Source organism: Coturnix japonica, chromosome 1, assembly GCF_001577835.2.
Source record: "Coturnix japonica isolate 7356 chromosome 1, Coturnix japonica 2.1, whole genome shotgun sequence".
Taxonomy (NCBI): domain Eukaryota; kingdom Metazoa; phylum Chordata; class Aves; order Galliformes; family Phasianidae; genus Coturnix; species Coturnix japonica.
The window spans coordinates 80781363-80799760 of record NC_029516.1 but is presented as its reverse complement, the minus strand read 5'-3'; the positions used below and the strand labels follow the sequence as shown (position 1 = coordinate 80799760).

General features: G+C 38.1%; 1 long non-coding RNA gene across 6 annotated transcripts in view; it reads right to left on the bottom strand.

Moving 5' to 3' along the window:
• Positions 1-18398, bottom strand: part of LOC107321661 — a 114275-nt gene that overhangs the window by 52367 nt on the left and 43510 nt on the right. The window contains exon 1 of one of the 6 annotated variants that reach the window (XR_004309154.1): positions 2095-2283. The exons of the other annotated variants lie outside the window; for them this stretch is intronic. This is a non-coding gene — a long non-coding RNA (uncharacterized LOC107321661). Of the gene's footprint in view, positions 1-2094; positions 2284-18398 lie in introns of those variants that run through there. 6 annotated transcript variants of the gene reach the window in all.

Here is an 18398-nt window from a genome sequence, read left to right as displayed (position 1 = left end):
AATATCCAGATCTCTTTGGCACAAAGCCCAAAGATTTGCAACTGGGATATCTCTGTGCAAACTCACCCATCTTGGAAAACTGTTTATTTGTGTAACAGTACATTTTGTAGAATAGATGCATACCTTATTTAATTGAACAAAGCTGTAAGTACATTCAGCCAGGCTGGTTTCCCTACAGATGCCTGTACTGTGTACAGTATTTTACTCTGTGGACATGCAAATATTTTTCACAGCTGCTCAAACATTGCTTCGAAGCATCAAAATGATCTGTGCAATTAGGTTATAAGGAAAGAAAGCTTGCATTCATTAAAGATCCGTATCCTCAGATATCTTGAATTCTCATGGCAAGTCAAATGTGATACAAACACAAGGATGAAAATTCAGATTTCTAAATGAAAACTTTTTAAAAATTGGAAGTGTTTTAAAATTATTATCCTGATTCGCAAATGAAAAGCAAGAGACACAAATCTGATAATCTTAAGAAAGCTCAATTTCTTATTTTTCATAGTACTTTCTGCACCATGCTAGAAGGTCTAAGTGAAGTGAATGCACCTTACAGAAACCTTTGTAACACAACAGTCTGAAGTTTCTTGAATTGAGGAATCCTAGATATTTTTAAGAGTCCCAGAAACACATTACTCCACAATACCCCTTGAGATAACTTCATCAGTAGACTGAGCACAGGCTGATCAAGAGTTCCTTACAAAATGTGCAGCAGGCAGGACTAGAAGCCAGCACTCAACCTAAATTCATGGTACACTCTACCTTTTTATCTTTTCCTTTCCATAGAAGTAGCACAAAGCAGTTTTTCTGTCACTACTTGTAGAGAACAAAACTATGGCATATGCAATGAAACAAGTAGTCTAAAACATGAAAGACATCTCAAAATCTGTATCACTCCATCCTTATCTCAAATAAGAAGCAAGGTAGTGAACAAAGATGGGCATCATGACTACGATTTGCCATCTCTCTCTCCCAGTGCAAAACCCTGTTGATTAAGCAGTCTCAGATTCAAAAACTTTGTGCTCTCATTGTTTGGGATTATTTTGTTCTTCACACACACAGGAGTAAAAAAATGAAATGGGAGAAAAGGAGCTTTTACTGATGGCAGTCATCCAGTTGCAATATGAAACTGACAGCTTCTGCTTTTGTGCCTGCCTTCATGGCCCAGGTGGAAAGCAGTGCTGTCTTCAGCACTTGGCCTAAGCTGAAACTCAGTGAAATGAAGAGCTGGCACTGAGTAGGAATTCAGCAGTTAATAAAGACCTCACTACAATGACATACGATCATTAAGTTCCCTTCAGTTTTCCACTGGAATTCAAAACAGGAACTAAGCAGAGACATTGCACATTAGATAACTGTACTACAATTGCCATACAAATAAACTTGCTCAGCCACTAAATGTTAATTTGTAAGTACTAGAAATCTTATATAGTAGTTTAATCTGTGTTAAAATCACAGTTGTTTACGCACTTGCCTCATTTTCCTCCCCAGAAACTGGTGGTCAGCATTTGGTGTCCTATCTATGATGTTCACTATCCTAACAGTAATTTTCCTCCAAGGAGTGATACCAGAACCTGATGATACTGGACAGCATAACTGCGAAGGTTTATGATCTTCAGTATGGTCTTGCTGTGCAAGAGATACTTTGCCACTTTTTAAGTTTTAGCAGCTTCTCTCCACCCCTATTTATTTAAATTCAAAAGTGACTATTTTGCATAGCTGTTGAATTTCTTCTCTGCTCATACAGCATGCAGTGTAGGCTACAGTGTGATACAGACACGAGCCTATTGATTTAACTTTTTGCACAATAACTATCACATCATAACAGTTCAGCTGAAACTAATGGAACTAATTAAGCAACAGGGACCTCCAAGCCAGAGAATCAGAGATTTGCGGTTGTAAAGGATCTATCGGTCCATCTGTTTTATCTTCCTGACAGAGCCAGACTTTTCCATGCAATATATCTTTTGTTCACTGTGCTCCAAATTGCACTAAAAGACTGGGGCTTTCACATCTTCCCCCAGGAGACTGCTCCACAGCATAATAAATCCCATTGTCACGGATCTTTTCCTGCATTCAGCAATATCATACCTCTTTAAATGTGTGCCATTTTTCTATTTACAGCTTCTTGCTCAGTCTGGAAGAAGCCCTCCTCTCCACCTCTGAGCTTTAAATATCAGCAGGCAGCCTTGTCCTGTCACACTTTTGTCACCGAGTCAGGCTGCACTTTTTTCCTTAGGCCTCCATAATATGCACTTTTCAGTCTGAAATGAGACAGATTTGTATGTAAGAGGTAATAGCCCAGCTACTACAGTCGTGCTGTGAAGGGCATTGAACAGAGCCCACAGAATTTCTATGGGGAGGATACATGTCTGCCTCTGCCTCTTACCACCAGTCTCTTAAGCATCACTACACGGAGCACTGCATTTAGTGCATAGCACATACTGACTGCAACCTCACTGTTTAAAAAGTTAAGAACTAAAGAATCATGAGCCTTTGCTTCTTCTAACAGAAAAGGTAGAATGTGCTGGGCACTAGGCATAAAGAAGCCCCTGGAAGGGAGAAGGGGCAGCTCACTGTTTCTGATAAGATGGGAATGAGGAACAAGTGGGAGGCCTCCAGTTATAACATTGCTGCCTGAATGCAGTTTCTGAATTTCTTTCAGTTTTAAAATCACAGCAGAGAGGCTTGGCCCTGACTTCCAGTTCAAGGATAAAAGTTGTGTTCATCTCCGATTATTATACAGCAGAATGAGCATAGTCGTGATGATGATGTGAAATAAGGCAAGTGACAACAGGTAGCTGGAAGTTACTGCCTTCTGGAATTTAATAACAGCAATATAAAGGACACTGCAGATTTAAGTCACTCTCTTAACCATAATATATTGCCTTTATAAACTACAGTATATTTCTGAGAAAGAAGGTCTGGTTTATGAGGAAGAATGGCATAAGATACATTAACCATCAACGTTATCCTCATTCATTTCTGATCTCAGTATTTTTGTAATATGTAATTCAGACATTAATTACTGACAAAGATATTTGGAATTACTGTGTCAGAAAACACTTTCTGCTTCCCTGTGAGATATAGCCAAAATGTTTTATAGTTTCCAAAACCTGCTTACAAAAACCGAATCACTCTGGTTATCAGGGTTGAAAAAGGCCATTCCCTGAGGGGGATTTATTGTCCTGTTGGTGCCTTCTATTATAATTCATTAACTTCAGCACTGACAAAGGTGAAGTATCTGTTCTGATGATTGATAGGAGATCCCAAAACACATATTTGACTCTCAGCAATTTATTGTTTTCCCCTGTGTTTTACTATATTTACCATCCTTTACAAAATGCGGGTTCATTTCAAGTATGCTGCCCAGCCTGCTTTAGCTTTGGCAATTAATTGTTCCATTTGAATTGCTCTAAATCGTTCTTTCAGTGGTTTTTAAATTCACATTATAAATAAAATAAATAAATTTAAAGAAAGCGTCCCATATTTTATACATTTGAAATCAGTACTAACAAAGTAACGAGAAAGTGCAAGATAAAACGTGATAGGAGAAGGAGCACCATTTTTTAATAGATAACGGGACTGTGATTCTTCCTGTTTCATCCAAAATATTGGGTTTTTTCTTTGCTAATAGGTGAAGGAGAAGCAGGAATTTGTGCCCAATGCATTTCCCGTTGCTACCTAAGCTTTCCACAAATCCTTTAACAACCATCAACTGCTCTGTTGTTACCCTGCCCTTCTAAGCTTAGCTAGCTATAGCAACCTCCTGCTTTAAAGCCCCCTGGTAAAAGCAGTATCTTCCTTGTGAAGTCCTTCCTAAGGCTGAACAGCAATTAGCCCAGGGACTATGCCCCAACACCCTGCTACCTCAAGACATGTCTGCTCCTGCTTTGATTTCACTTCACAGACATACACATCAGGACCGGTAAAGAATCATTTGATCCAATGCTTAAGACTTAAAATGAAAAAGAAATATAATGAAAATCTTTCCTGTTTCAAGATAATTGTCCAAAATATGTAGGACTCACTCCAGGAATGATGCGATCATTTCCCAAGTAGTCTATCCTAAGTCTCCTGAAGTTACTGTTTCCTACATGTTTATGAAGATCTCTGCTGACATTATTTAATTAAAAAATAAAAATAAATAAATAAATAAATAAATAAAAAAGTTCCAGACCGATGACTTGAGAATATTTTGGAAGTAAACTTGTGTGAATGCAAATAAAGGGGTCAACACATTTGGCTAGGAACAATAATAATAATAAAATACCATTACATTGCAAAAAATAAGCTGCAATATGTGCAGGGCATAGGATGAAGGAAAATTAGCCACGATCTTGGGATATTTAAGATTGAGGATATTTAATTATTCAATTAATTTTCAGCTTACTCCTGTTCTTGTGTCCAGCAGGTCTCAGAGATGATGAGGTTAACAGGCTGAAAAGAGTGTCACTGGATAAAATTTGCTGAATTCATGCAAGTGAATTTTTCTAGCATGTCTGTGACTATTTTTCACTTCACCTCAGTTACAAAAGTAGCTGCAATATTAAGCTGCAGAAGAGCTCACAAGGGTCCTGCACTTCTGAACAGCAAAAGATGTGTGGTCAGTCATGGTAAAGAAAGTTAGTTTCTTCCTTCTTTGCTGGTTTCTCTCCTCTTTTCCCTCTTCCCTTCTCTCCTTTCCTTAATCTTTACTTCCCCCACCTGTTTTGTTTGTTTGTTTGTTTGTTTGTTTCATTTTAATCTATTTTCTTCATTTTTATTTACAACTGTTTATATGGGTTGAAAGTGATAGGACAAGGGGGAATGGTTTTAATCTGAGACAGGGGAGGTTTTTAGGTTAGATATTAGAAGGAAGTTTTTCACACAGAGGATGGTGACACACTGGAACATGTTGCCCAAGGAGGCTGTGGATGCCCCATCCCTGGAGGCATTCAAGGCCAGGCTGGATGTGGCTCTGGGCAGCCTGGTCCGGTGGCTGGCAGCCCTGCATATAGCAGGGGGGTTGAAACTAGATGACATTTGTGGTCCTTTTCAACCCAGGCCATGCTGTGATTCTGTGATACGATTCTATGATTCTTCTTTGGGGATGTCTTCCTGGAATACTACTTTTTTTTTTTTTTTTTTTCTCACTGTAGTGACTCAAGTAAGAAAAGAACGTAGCCTGCAGATTAGATAGCACACTTTTATCAAGAAGTTTTTCTAGAAAGAATGGAAGATTTAAAGTGGAATTGCTCAGTTTAGCACAGATTAGGGCCTGCCGGTACTTCACATGTATATAGATGAATTATTAACCTTTGGGGAGACCTAGCAGTGTGCTCATACTAACTACTTCTTGGAGTAGTTTTTTCCTAGTACACATTGCCCACTGGGGAGCCATTACAATGATAATAATGAAGAGCTCACTAATTTCTACGACTTCTTGCTTTATTCTCACAACCTCTCCAGAATACATACAGCACAAACCATCCTTAGTAACCATAGTAATGATTCACTACAGAGGCTATGACTCTGTTGCACTGCAAAATGTGACCACTTTGTTATACAGTGTTAATCCTTTATTATTATTGCTCTGCTAATGTTCATTTAAATTTAAAATGAAAGCTTCAGCACCTTTCAGATGGCATTTGTGTGCTTTAAACTTCACATAGAATGAATTTAAACACAAATCTAGGTTATTATGGGCTCTTCATGTTTGTTTTAATAAATAAATTTCTTTGTGTGGGAAAGAGGGTTTTCCAGATTTTTCAAAAGTGAATGCTGGAAATAATGGTGTTTCTAGGGGACAGTGCATAGGTACATGAATAACAAAGTTATGCAGTCTGCAGTGTGGGACCTATTTCCAAAAACAACTTTGTTAAAGAAACATTTAGTTTTAATGCAGAAATACTTATTTAGTATTTCAACTGTTGTTTGTTTTTTTTTTTTCCCCACCTTCATTTAAATAAAACAATTTCATTCACTTAAACTATGAGCATTATGTCAAAAATTATATAACTTTTGTTACCTTGTTTATTCTTCATTCTATTCTGTTCTATTCTGTTCTCTGATGTAAAGTAATTCAGGAGTTATCTACTGACCTTTATAGATTTTTGAAGCAATGAAGTCCTAGAAACAGAGGGGTTTAACGAACCAACTTTTTTACAGCCATAGCCTCTTTGCACACAGACTTGTTCTAACAGTAGCTTTTTTGTTTGTCTGTCAGTTCAAGTGTTTCAGTTCAGTGTTAATATAAAACAGAGAAATGTCTGAGGAACTGAGAAAGTGAGAGGATTCTTTTACTCTGATGTGATATGACTGTAAATGAGTGGGAACTAGCAGTCCCATCATTCAGGATTATTTGAAGCCCAGAAAGATAACTCACTAACTGAAAGTGAAACTTCCCTTAGAGTAAGGGAGTTCCCTTTAAGGAAGCAAATTCCTCTCTTCCTTTCTCTCCCCAGATATGATGCCCAGAGAAAGGTCAGACACTAATTACTCCAGTTAAATACACACCAACTTTTCTAGATTTACAGTCACCTTCTTAGCAAAATATTTTTTTCTATGTATTTGCTGTTCTTCTGCACTCTTTCATTTTGTTTCAAGTCAGTTTAAGCTTAAGATTTGCATCAAGAGCATTTCCATTTCTGACAGCAATGTAAGTGAAACCAAATTGCAGCTTGCTTGTCATTCAGGAATAAAATATATAGATCTACATAATAGGCTTGTGTTCCTGAGACAGTATTTTCAAGGAAGGAAAGTGAAGGCAGCACAAATCCTCCAAGGTGACTCTATCTCCATGTGGATGGCAAGCTGTTATTTCCCCCATGGCAGGGCGAGTGGACCTGCAGTGGGAGGCAGGCCTGGTGCTGAGGGGGTTTTCTGGCAGGGACTTAGCAGCCATTCAGCTTAGAAAGCTGCTGGGAGATAGATTATTAAAGCACAGTGCAGTCATAGAGTGCAGCACTATGAGCTCTGATACCCTGTCCACTGTGTCCTTTTAAGAAGAAATGTATCTCAAGGGAAAAAAGGGAATGTGACGGTATCTCGCCTGGCAGGTAACGGTATACAGATGAAGACACTTTTATAAGGCATGTACAGGAGGATAAAGAAGAGATTTTACTGGGGACTAAACACAGAGCTGTCAATCCCCGTTAGCCAGCATATCAGGATGTGCTTACACCTACGCTAGGGAAAGCTTCAGCCAGTGATTGAATCTAAAAATCCTTGAATGATTTAAGCTACCAAGGCTGGTTTGATCACCTCCCACCCTCATCCCCCTGCTCCCTAAGCAGTGAGAGCTGTCTGTGAGCAGACAACCATGTTATGCACCTTGGCAACATTGCATCGCTTCCAGGATCTCCTCCTCCCCTGCACCCAGCATGTGTCACCACAGATGCTCAGCTCTTGCTGTGCAGAGAGCATTGGCGCTCTTGTTCCACACTGGGAAACTTGTATGCCCCCCCAGCTAACAAGTGTCAGTGAGAGTCTGATTTTGGAGACAGAGCTGCCCTATCATGACCTACAGAGAAACAACCATAGCAGTAAATCGAGAAGGAAAAGCCCCATTCAGTAGATTTGGGGAAATAACTATTCATTCCTTAGAACTTGTCCTTCCAGCACCTGAAGGGAACTTATAAGCAGAAAAGGGAGTGACTTTTTACACCTTCTAATAGTGACAGGACAAGAGGGTATGGCTATAAACTAAAATAATGGAGATTTAGATTAGAAGTTAGGAGTACATTCTTTACTCAGAAGGTGATGTGGCCCTGATGTGGCCACAGGCTGCCCACAGAAGCTGTGAGTGCCCCATCTCTGGAGGCATTTGAGGCTCGGTTGGATGGACCCTGGGCAGCCTGAGCTGGTGGTGGACAGCCCTGCCCACTGCAGGGAATTGGAGCTGGTTGAGTTTTAAGGTCCCTTTCAACCTACACCATTCTATGACTATGATTCTATAAACTCCACTGTGGGATAAATTCCAGCCTCACATTAGTAAAGGTGTTATTAATCATTTAGAATATACTAAAAACTCAAATGTAATATGAGAATACTCAAATACTAAGAAAATTTAGAGGAGAATCCCTGCAGAGCAGTAAGGAGCTTGGCTAATTTGCCCTTGCAAGTTCCTTCTTTTTGCCAGAAGTTTCTTTCACGCTACTGTATGCGGAAGATATGCTTCATATAACACCAAAGCAATCTGAGGCCTTTACCCAATCAAGGCATCAGAAAACAAAGGAACCTCAAAACCTTCAGAAACTTTGGATAATAATTTCTGTCTTATCCGGCCTGTAGTTCTGGTCAGGGGAAGCTTAACTCTTTCCAGTTTTTCTTTACTCTTAGCTCTGAATCCTAGACTTAATCCCTGAAATTCTGGGACAAGATTTACAGAAACGGTGTCTAACAAGGACAGTTCATCATTGGCTCATCAACCTCAGCTGTAACACTATTGAAATCTACCTAGTACTAATGGATTTTTGAGACAATCAATAGCTTGCATACATGTGTTTCAGGTTTCAAGAGTAGGGCATTTGAGAAAGAAGGACTGAAAAAAATGATCTGGCATGAGTCAGCAGACAAGGAGACTTTCAAAATGTTAAGAAGTAATAATAATACAATTACAGCACATATTTAACAATTGACAAGTTATCATTTCTCAAACTGAAGTAAATATTCCTCAGAAATTTTCACCGCGGGATAAACTGTCTTTTAGAAGATTACACAACTGATATTGTAGCATGCAATTGCAATTCAATACTGCATCCTGGAGAATAAAGACTTCCATTTACAGGAGAAATAGCTAGCTTCTCCAACACATAACTGTTTTAAAAGCCTGCGAAGTGCACTAGCCTTCAGGCACTTTCTATCAGGCTTCCTCCTGTAGTGCAAGGAAATCACTACCTGATCTGAAGCATAAACTGAGCAAAGAAACACACAGAAAATCTCATGAAGCTAGGAGAATAAATTAAGATATTGCTAGCTTCTAGCTGCTCCATTCAAAGTAAGCTTAGCCTTGGCAGCCCTTTATCTGTAATTCTGAGGAAAACAGAACTGAGAAAGAGCTCCACTACTGCACCAGATGATCACCTCTATTGATGAGCTGGTGCTGTGTTCCTCAGCTGAGATTTGAACAGGGAGCAGCTCAAGACTTCAAGAGGAAAAATACGTATACAAAAACACATAAAACTATTGGGTAGAAGAAACAGAGCCTCAGAAGATGTTAATTCAACATGACGGGATCTGCTCATTCTAAGAAACAAAGGAGACTGACCTTTCATCACCTGATCGATGGCTGCCTGGTTGGTAATGCCCCATCAGGCATTTAATAAACAGCAATGAGCATCTTAATGTTTAGCCTCGCATTTCATTAGTCAGAGCTACTGTGTGCATTCATAAACTATATATATATATACTTGTGGCCCATAGAGGAAAGTTAGTTGCCTACACACATGTATGCACACACTGTCTATGAGCATCACACTGTGAAAACATCACTTTGGACAGAAAAGATAAGAATGCACACACATATGTACAAATACTGTATCAGGGACATAATGCACTGCATGGAGCCAGAGGAGCCAAGAGATCTGCAGTTATTTTGACATGATTGATCTAGCCACAAGGAAATAGTCCTTGGACCTGTTTTATTTGTCAGTGCAGTGAAGTTATACTGACCATCTGCTGCTTGCCTGGAAGTATATAGGAAACCAGCTAATAATTTAAATTCCATTCTTAAAGTAAGGTTGAATGAGCACTGAGAATGAATTTTCTCAGGTCTACTGAAGGTTTGATTGAGTTTGTGGCCACAGGAAAGAGTAAAAGAAGTTCTGATGAGTTGTGTAAGTATATTTTCAAATACAAAATCTAAAGTTTCACAACAAAAGAAAAAAAAAATTGCCTTGCAGGCATTAAAAGATAAGATTAACTTCAAGGCCCTCTTAAAATCCCTATCTCAGTCAATATCTCTGCCTTCACCAACACTCCATTTTTAACTTTGTTAATTAAGAATGCAGGTTACATAAGGACATCTTATTTTTTTCCGAGAATCATTACCTCTGAAAGTGTAGAGTTCACCTGAAATCAGTTACAAAGTTACTATAAATTACTATTCTGATTACTTACACTTTGAAAAACCCTCATACACTCCAATAAATGTTAAAAGAAAAATGAGCTTTAAACCAGCTAAGTCCCTGGTCCATGTTTATGTAATTCTATAATCTGAAAAAAAAACAACCTTATGTGTTTTTGTGGTTCTATTTGTTGTGTGCACAAACAAAAATGCATTTGTGAAGAGCTTCAGGCACTTCTGAGACTCACCACAAAATAGTACAAAGAACATTAATGTAAGAGATTAACGTGAAATAATTCTTGACTAGAAGTAGGCTCTGGTAACATACATTATGATAATACAAGACCTGCGGATGTGATTGCATTTGTGGTAGAGGTTTAGGAAGAAGATCACAGAGGAGAGTAATTCTCATAAACATAATTAATTAATATTTGATTAATAATTATGTGTCCATGCTGCTCCAATATTGAATGCTGGTTTAATAGTATGCAGTCAGCAAAGGCTTGTCTTCCAAAAGCCTGTTTGTGAATATGACTGAACAGCTGCCCTGGTAAGAGCATCTGCACAATCTACCAAAAAGAAAAAGTGGAGCTTATCACATGGAACACTAAAAGAATATAAAAAGCTTCATATCAAGGACTCTAAAGTTCAGCATGACAAAATGAAGTTTCGAATGTCTGTGGCAGAGTTACCTTTTACTGTGATAATCTTATTTGACCTTCCATGTTTGTCATTACAAACAGTCTGATTTTCAAGCACCAAGTGGTCATGAACTGCCAATCTAAGGCCAGATGGTGTAAACAACTACTTCAAACTATTTCAGGAATCTGAAGATCCAGCCTTTTTGTTTTGCAAACATTTATTTCAATGAATAAACATGTTTATTCAAGTATATTAAAATTTTCTTCAATCAGACTGTAAACAGAGGTAGAAACCAATACAATTCTGCTCTGTGTTTTTTAGTCCGGGAAAGGTGCAGTTATTAGTAAAGATAATATTAGACTTTAAAAACAGAAATTCAATTACCATTATATACCTAAATACCTTCCTGATTTCTATGCATCATTTTTATTTCTGCTGTTTTTTGAAAGGCTCCTTAGGGGAAAAAAAAAGGCAACCAATGAAAACAAACCGAACAGCCAACCTCCAAAATTTACAAACCTAGACAACACAGAAGGAAAATTGCAGCCTTTCAGTATGCATATGTATTAGCAGGTAGAAAAGAAAATGAGTGTATTTTTCATATAGAATCTATAAATCATGGGACATGACAAAATAGTACTAATTGGATTAATTAACCGTAAATTATGGGCAGATAATTTTTTAGAACTGTGCTTCATTTATAACCTTACGGCAAGTAGTAGGCAAGTAGGTGGCAGAGAATGTTGAGTGAAGAATTCTGGAAGACAATTAAGGATGCAGAAGGTAGTACACACATACATACATACACACTATGGACCTAATGTGTCTTTCATGTTCTTTCAATCCCTCTGAAGTTAGATCCATGACATTTACAGATATGAACAAAACAGAATTGATTTTATTTTTTCATGGGCATGCTTTCTATGCAGTTACCAAGGCAATATCTTTCTCTGACACATAAAAAAAGATAAAAAATCCCCTTTATATAGATCAAGAAAGCGGCATCAGAATCAACCAAACCTCTAACTAAACAAACAAACCCCTCAAACTGCTATTGACCATTTCCTTAGTAAATCAAGATGATTCCACCTCTACCTTCCTTCAGCTTTCTTTATCACATAAGTCAAAAAAGAGATGGACCTGAATTAAAAATCTAGAACATCAGATTGAGGTTCAAGAAGTAATACAGTGCTGTAAAACAATCAGTTTTTCAAAATGCTGGCATGCATTTTATTGAGCGAAGTCTATTGGCTTATATGATGGCAGTCTGTAAGCCTCCAGGAAAGGCATTTAGATCAACAAACTTGGCTGGGACAAAAACAACGAGCCCAGTGCCACTGACACGTGAGTATTTTCATTCCAGAATAACAGTGTTTTGACTTTTCTGGCTTGAGGAACAAATAGAGGAACTTTATTTTTGACACAATTCTTATTGACTTGAATCATAGAAACGTGGATTCACAAGGTTGGAAATTACCTGCAAGATCATACAAGACATACAAAGATTTTTGCTGTTCTGTGCTTTTGAAAGAAACAACATTTCTTGTCTTCTATGTCTTGGTAAGATCAAGATCATCCCTTTCAACCCACTGAACACAAGAGAATTGAGTATCCACTACTAGCTGACACTGCATTTCTGGTTTCACACTGATGTGAATTTGAAAAGTTACAGAAGGAAAAGCTGTAGTTGTGTTCAAATGAGCCCTTATTTAACTGATTGTGCTCCTGCAGTTATCTCACTCTCCCAGAAAATTCATCAACTCTGGACAGCATTGTCACTTAACATCTCTTCTGGAACATGCACACATCCAAAAATAACAGTTTTGCAACACACTCTCATTATATGCCCACTGACTGACAATTTGCTTACAATCTGCTCTTCCCATCTGAATCTTGTTAAGTTCAAACTTCTTTGGTCAGTGAAAGATGTTCTTACTTTCCTGAGTCCAACACAGAATGAATATTTACCAACAGGCTATTCTTAAAAACCACAAGAGCCACTTTGAAGGTTAAACAGAACTCTTCACATACATACAGTTAGTGGCTTTTCTTGCTGCACTGCTTTCAGACCCCCAAATAATATAACACAAGCTGGTTCAAATTCTTCAGTTAAAATGCTCCTCTTCCCATTAGATGCTGTTCTCTCAAACCAAAATTTACCTTGTTGATTTTTCAGTTTCATTAAACACAACCTAACACAAAATCTCTGCCTCCTTGTCTCATATCTCGCATGCATAGACTGCACACTGCATCACTGCGAGCAGCCCTGTCAAGAGCCAGACAGGTGAATTAGGTATCACAGACAAAGACCTCTTATTTTCAGCTGAAAATCTCAGGGCCGACTTTAAGCTCCACATCTACAGAACTGATTCTGACAGTTACCAATCATTTCTACAGCTCAAAGAAGCCCATCCACTGTGTGAGGAACAGCATGTGAAAATGCAATAGTTTTGCTTCCCATATTGCTTATTGTATATCCATTATAAAAGCCAGCCATGATGTGTATTAAGGTCTTGTTATTCCTCCCAAAGAACTCTTATCAGACACATACTAGAGTGTAAGATTGATGAAACAAACATCTTAATATACTTCTTGTCAGTCTCCATAAGGATCCTGTTTCCTCCAAGTTTGTAGAGAAGTTGACCAGAAAAAAAAAAACAAGCAACTTTGTCATAAATTAGATCTCTGAACTGAGGTAGGGTTAAATGGCCATCTGATTTTCAGTTAAATGCTTCTCCTGTAGTTTACACTTCTGAGTGCACTGCTGCAAATCTGCTTGCTCATACTGCTGCTTGCTAGACTGGAGTGACTATTAAATTTTGTAATTAGTGAAATGTAATTATTTCCTGTAATGGGCTGTAAACTCACATTATGCCATAAATCATTCTTATGTACACTTAAGGATTCATTACTCTTCTTTGCAACTGACTAGCGTATTTACTAAGCACAGAAATGTTCAGCTGGAGAACTTGCAATGTTCTGCAAGAGCATTAGTTGTTCTCAGTTGCAATCTGTTTGGTGGAGGGAAGTGACTAGTGACAGGATAAGTGTGCTTCTACCACTGTGGTCAGAAATGAGACTTGAAAACCTGATTCAGAAATGTACTAAAGAAAATGTTTTGCATATCAGTTCCACTGGGATCATTTATTGTCTTTATTAAAACTCTTAAATGCTTTCCCAACTCATCTTCTGAAATAAGAGTTAGGGAGGGAGAGCTGTTGCTATGGCTATGGAAGATAGGCCAGTGAGGACAGGAGCGCACTCCACACTGACAGAACACTAAAACCCACAAGTCAGCTAAACCCACAGCAGACAATAAGCACAGGCATATCTTCACAGATCCCCTCACACAATACAAGCATGGCAGCCATATGATCACGCATCAGCAGAGACACACGGGCTTGCACCTCATTATGGCTCCCTTGTTATACCTACAGCTCACCTCCTGGGAGTTCAGGAGACAAATGTATGTGTGCCAGCCCTCCTATGGTGTTCCACTTCAGGAGGCAAATATATTGGAAAGGCTGGTGATTGTCTATGTGAAAACAAAACAAAACAGAACTGTTGCACTCAGGTCCCCAGAGGAGCATTGTGATAGAAGGATTTCATGCCAGTAAGTGATTTCCACTCAGGACTACAGGAAAGATGAAAGGCAGCTGTGATAAGTAATTTTTTTTATACTATTACACTGAGACTCTACATTAATGTGGACTAAAGGTTTGACCTTCCTTTGTGATGTCCTGTTTGAAACACCTTTGTGCAAAAATAGAAGCAGAAGCTCATTGCATCTTGCAACACCACTTTCAAGAAATGGGAATGCAGAAAAAGGAAATTAGTCCAATAGAAAAAAAAATCTTAAGAAACCAGCACAAAATTTGTATCCCATAATATTAGGCATTTCAAGGTCGTTCGTATACATTACTGTGCTATTCTTATGGCATGTGCCTGTCATGCCATCCCAAAACGCATTCATGAAAGGTAAATCAGAACTGAGTGAGATCCTTGACACCTTAACAGAATAGATTCAAGTATCTTATGGAGAGACTAACCAAGCAAACATCACAGAATGCTTTCTAGCATCTTCCCTATGCTGCAACGACACCTGCTTTTGTTGAAGCCTTTTCCCTCCCCTACATTAGACCTTATCCTCCCCCTCTCCTTTTTATCATTTTCAGTGATCAAAGTAAAATCTTGGGCAATGGTAAAACAGAATCAGCTCCTGGTGTTTTTTCTTGGACTGTTCCCTGCTCTGGACAGAGTGGCTGCAGAACCTATGCAGAGACCAAAAGAACGGTCAGAATCTCTTTGCCTTATTGCTCATTGGCAGGTTAGGTGCTCTCTGTCTTTAAGCCCTCCTTTAATGTGGACCTGATCTAGCATTACTGGCACAGACAGAAACATCTCCCTATAATACTTAGGTGACATGCAAGATACATAACCCTAATTAAAAATATGTATATAGGATTAATCTTAAACCGGAAAAGGAAATCAAATCTCCATCTGTATCCAAATTGTTTGTGGTTAATATTGTCCAGATGTCTGAAATATGCAGAATGCAAAAATATCCCAGCACTCTTCAAGCCCAACACAGAGTTCTAATGATTGCTTTAATTGGGGGAAAAAAATAACAGATAGTAGCAATGAACTAAATGCCAATAAAGAGAATCTAAGAATACACTCAACAGATTTGCTGGAGAAGCAACTACAGTACAGACCTGAGGCAATAGCTTGTGGCCAGCAAAGATCAGCTATCTGTTTGTCTAACTCCAGTCCTTTGCATGTGATTAACAAAGGTGAAGGGAAGCATCACCAGGGACCTCTTTTGGTGAATGACAGTTAGGTGCTTTAAGACACACTTTGTTTATGCTGCAGCTAACTCTCAAATTCTACTTTTGTTCAAGAATTTACCCTGTCCCCACTGGGCACTGTCAGATCTGATCAGCCTTGTTCCCTTACCTAGCAGAAAATCCTGTCCAAACGTGCACAACATCTTTTCTACCCTGAGGGTTCACTGGTGCAACTGAAAAACCCAGCATGGTTCTTTTCAACTAAACACATGGTAAATATGTCTGTGCTAGAACTAGGTACACCTCAGCGAGACTGCCACTGACTGAAATGCTTTTCTAATGAGACAAAAGGGAAAAAATGCACACTTTGATGCATTTTAGAGAAGAGCACCATGATGTGTTAAACACCTTAGCAGAAACCTGTCACTGAAAGAGAATTTTTCTGGTTTTTGGTGTTCATTATTGTTGTTGTTTGAATTTTAGCAGTAGTTTGACAATGGTGCGTGCTTACTGAATACTGAACCAGAGAGCTTCTTGCTCTTCAAGTACAGACCTTTGGGGCACAGTGATCGTGAGGGGTGTACATTAGAAGCTATGTAGCCAGTAGTGCTCTGTCACAGCTCTTCAAGAATGGCCTCAGAATGACATTAAGGGCAAACCACAATTAAGAGTTTCCTCATCATGTTTGGGTCTGTTTTTGCACTCTACTACCTCTTCCAGCTACTGCTGTCACCGGGTTTATATGTTCAGTATATTATGAAAAATGTATACTGTTGATTATTCATTGTTCAGCCTGTTTTCAGCCTCAGCCTCTGGTTTGAATCTGTAACGTTCAGTCCTTTTCAAAGGCACAAGAAAGATTCAGCAAGAAGCCTATGATCTTCACAGTCTATTTTTGACAAGTAGGAGAGAAGCTTTCTCAGTGTCTGCATGTAGTGAAGGAGGAATCTGCAAAAGTGCCGGAAAGTTGTAAATACCTTTACTTTTTTTAACATGTGCTGGTATTCAGCTAAGAACAAAGACCTTAAGTACAACAAAAGTGGAAAATGCTCTTCAGAAATGGAATGGGTATTTCCAACTAAATACGAAAATAAAAGGTTTTACATATCACATCCTCTGATCGCTGTATAACTGAGTAAAATGCCATTAAATTATACAGTACTTCTGAGACATTTATGTTCAATCAAAGGGTCAATAATAAACTGCTGTAACAAATTATTTTCCCTTAATTATATACCTGCTTACCAAGCAAAGTTTTCTCAAGGACTTTAGTTCCTACAAAATGCTAACAGAGTTTAAAGTTACAAAATACTGATGATGATCTCAGATTTTTAGATGAACAGAGCAATATTTCTGTCCTGTTCTTCATTTCGTCTGTCCTGCTTTGCTTTTCCAGATTGCGCAACTTTAATAACTTCAAGTGACTTTTAGTCAATCCAATGAATTCTTCAGCCACGCTTAAGATTTTGAAGCACCAAAAGCAGGGGCAGGAAGGGAGTAGTAACAACCAGTCACTTGCCTGGCCCAATTGTGTTATGATCCTTGCTACTAATGAGGATTTCTACCTGAAGTTTATCTGTGGTGAGATATCTAGAGTCCACCTGGAAGTGCTGATTTCAAGGACTACCATTTTACTCACTAATGTCCTAATAACAAAGATGATTCAGTAGTTTTCAGTTACAAAACTACTTATCTTCCACAAAACATTTAAGAGGTAGAAAAGCTAATTTCTTTGTTTTAATCTTTTTCCTCCTGCATTCTGTTCTGGAAAGTTTCCCACTTTCCATTTCACATTCTTCTCTCATTCTTTTTGACTTTTCATCTCTCATTTGACTGAACAATGACAGCCACTCTCCACTGTCTAATGATGACTTAAGTCTACAGCCAAACTGGAATACCCCATCTTGACACCTGAATGAAGTCCTTTCCTAGGACCAGGCAAGGGCATCTAATTCCTTTTTACTTAAAAAAGGAACAAACAAAGAAAACACAGTGACAAAACAACAGAAGACATCAGTGCTAAAACTGGTGTTGCATTGAAATCTTGAATTAAAGGAACTGAAACTATTAAGATCCTAGCTAAGCTCTAAGCTGGTAAACCTTACTCTCATGCATGGATATGACTGAACTTACTCATATTTTTATCAAAGTAACAAGCCTAACAGTAAAGCCTAACCGATTGAGAACTGAAAAAGAAATCACAGCATAAATCTTCTTAGGATAAAACAGAGGTTAACACAGAGGATCATACTCTTAGAAGAAAGGTTCTGACTTTAGAAATGTAATGCTGCCTCTCCAGCATTGAGATTTGTTGTTTGGTTTTTTTTGTTGTTGTTGTTTTGTTTTTTTTTCTTTTTTTTTGCTTTGCTTTCTTTTTTTGTGTTTTTTGTTTGTTTGTTTGTTTTGGTTTTTTTGGTGTCTGTTTTTTTTCATGTGTTGATTTTTTAATACAGCATTTATATAAGACTGTACAAAACTGGTGATTTTTGTTATTTAAAATTTTTTAGCAACTCATTTTCTTACTTATGAAGGAGAAGTTTTTAGGTTGACCAATTTTTAGCTCTTTTCAAAGAGAACATTTTTATATCAAACATACTAAAGAAATTTTTTCATGAAGTTTATGGTGAATTTGTTCTCATGATGCTCGGTACTTTTCCAGCCAAGAAAAATTGGCAAATGGTGCTCTCTGCAAGCCCATGCCTTATTAAATGTCTCTACATTTTTTTCTCTCTTAAGAAAACCAGCACAGCCATTATGGTATGGACTTGTATTTGTACACAGACTTTAGATCTATTCATTAGCTTTACTAGCTGTCATTAGTTGGCAGAGTGGATAGTCAATCTATAGGCTATGCATTTCACAACAAATGAAAGGGTAGTGTCAAGGAGAAAGCTTTATGTAGCAAAAGATGACAAATT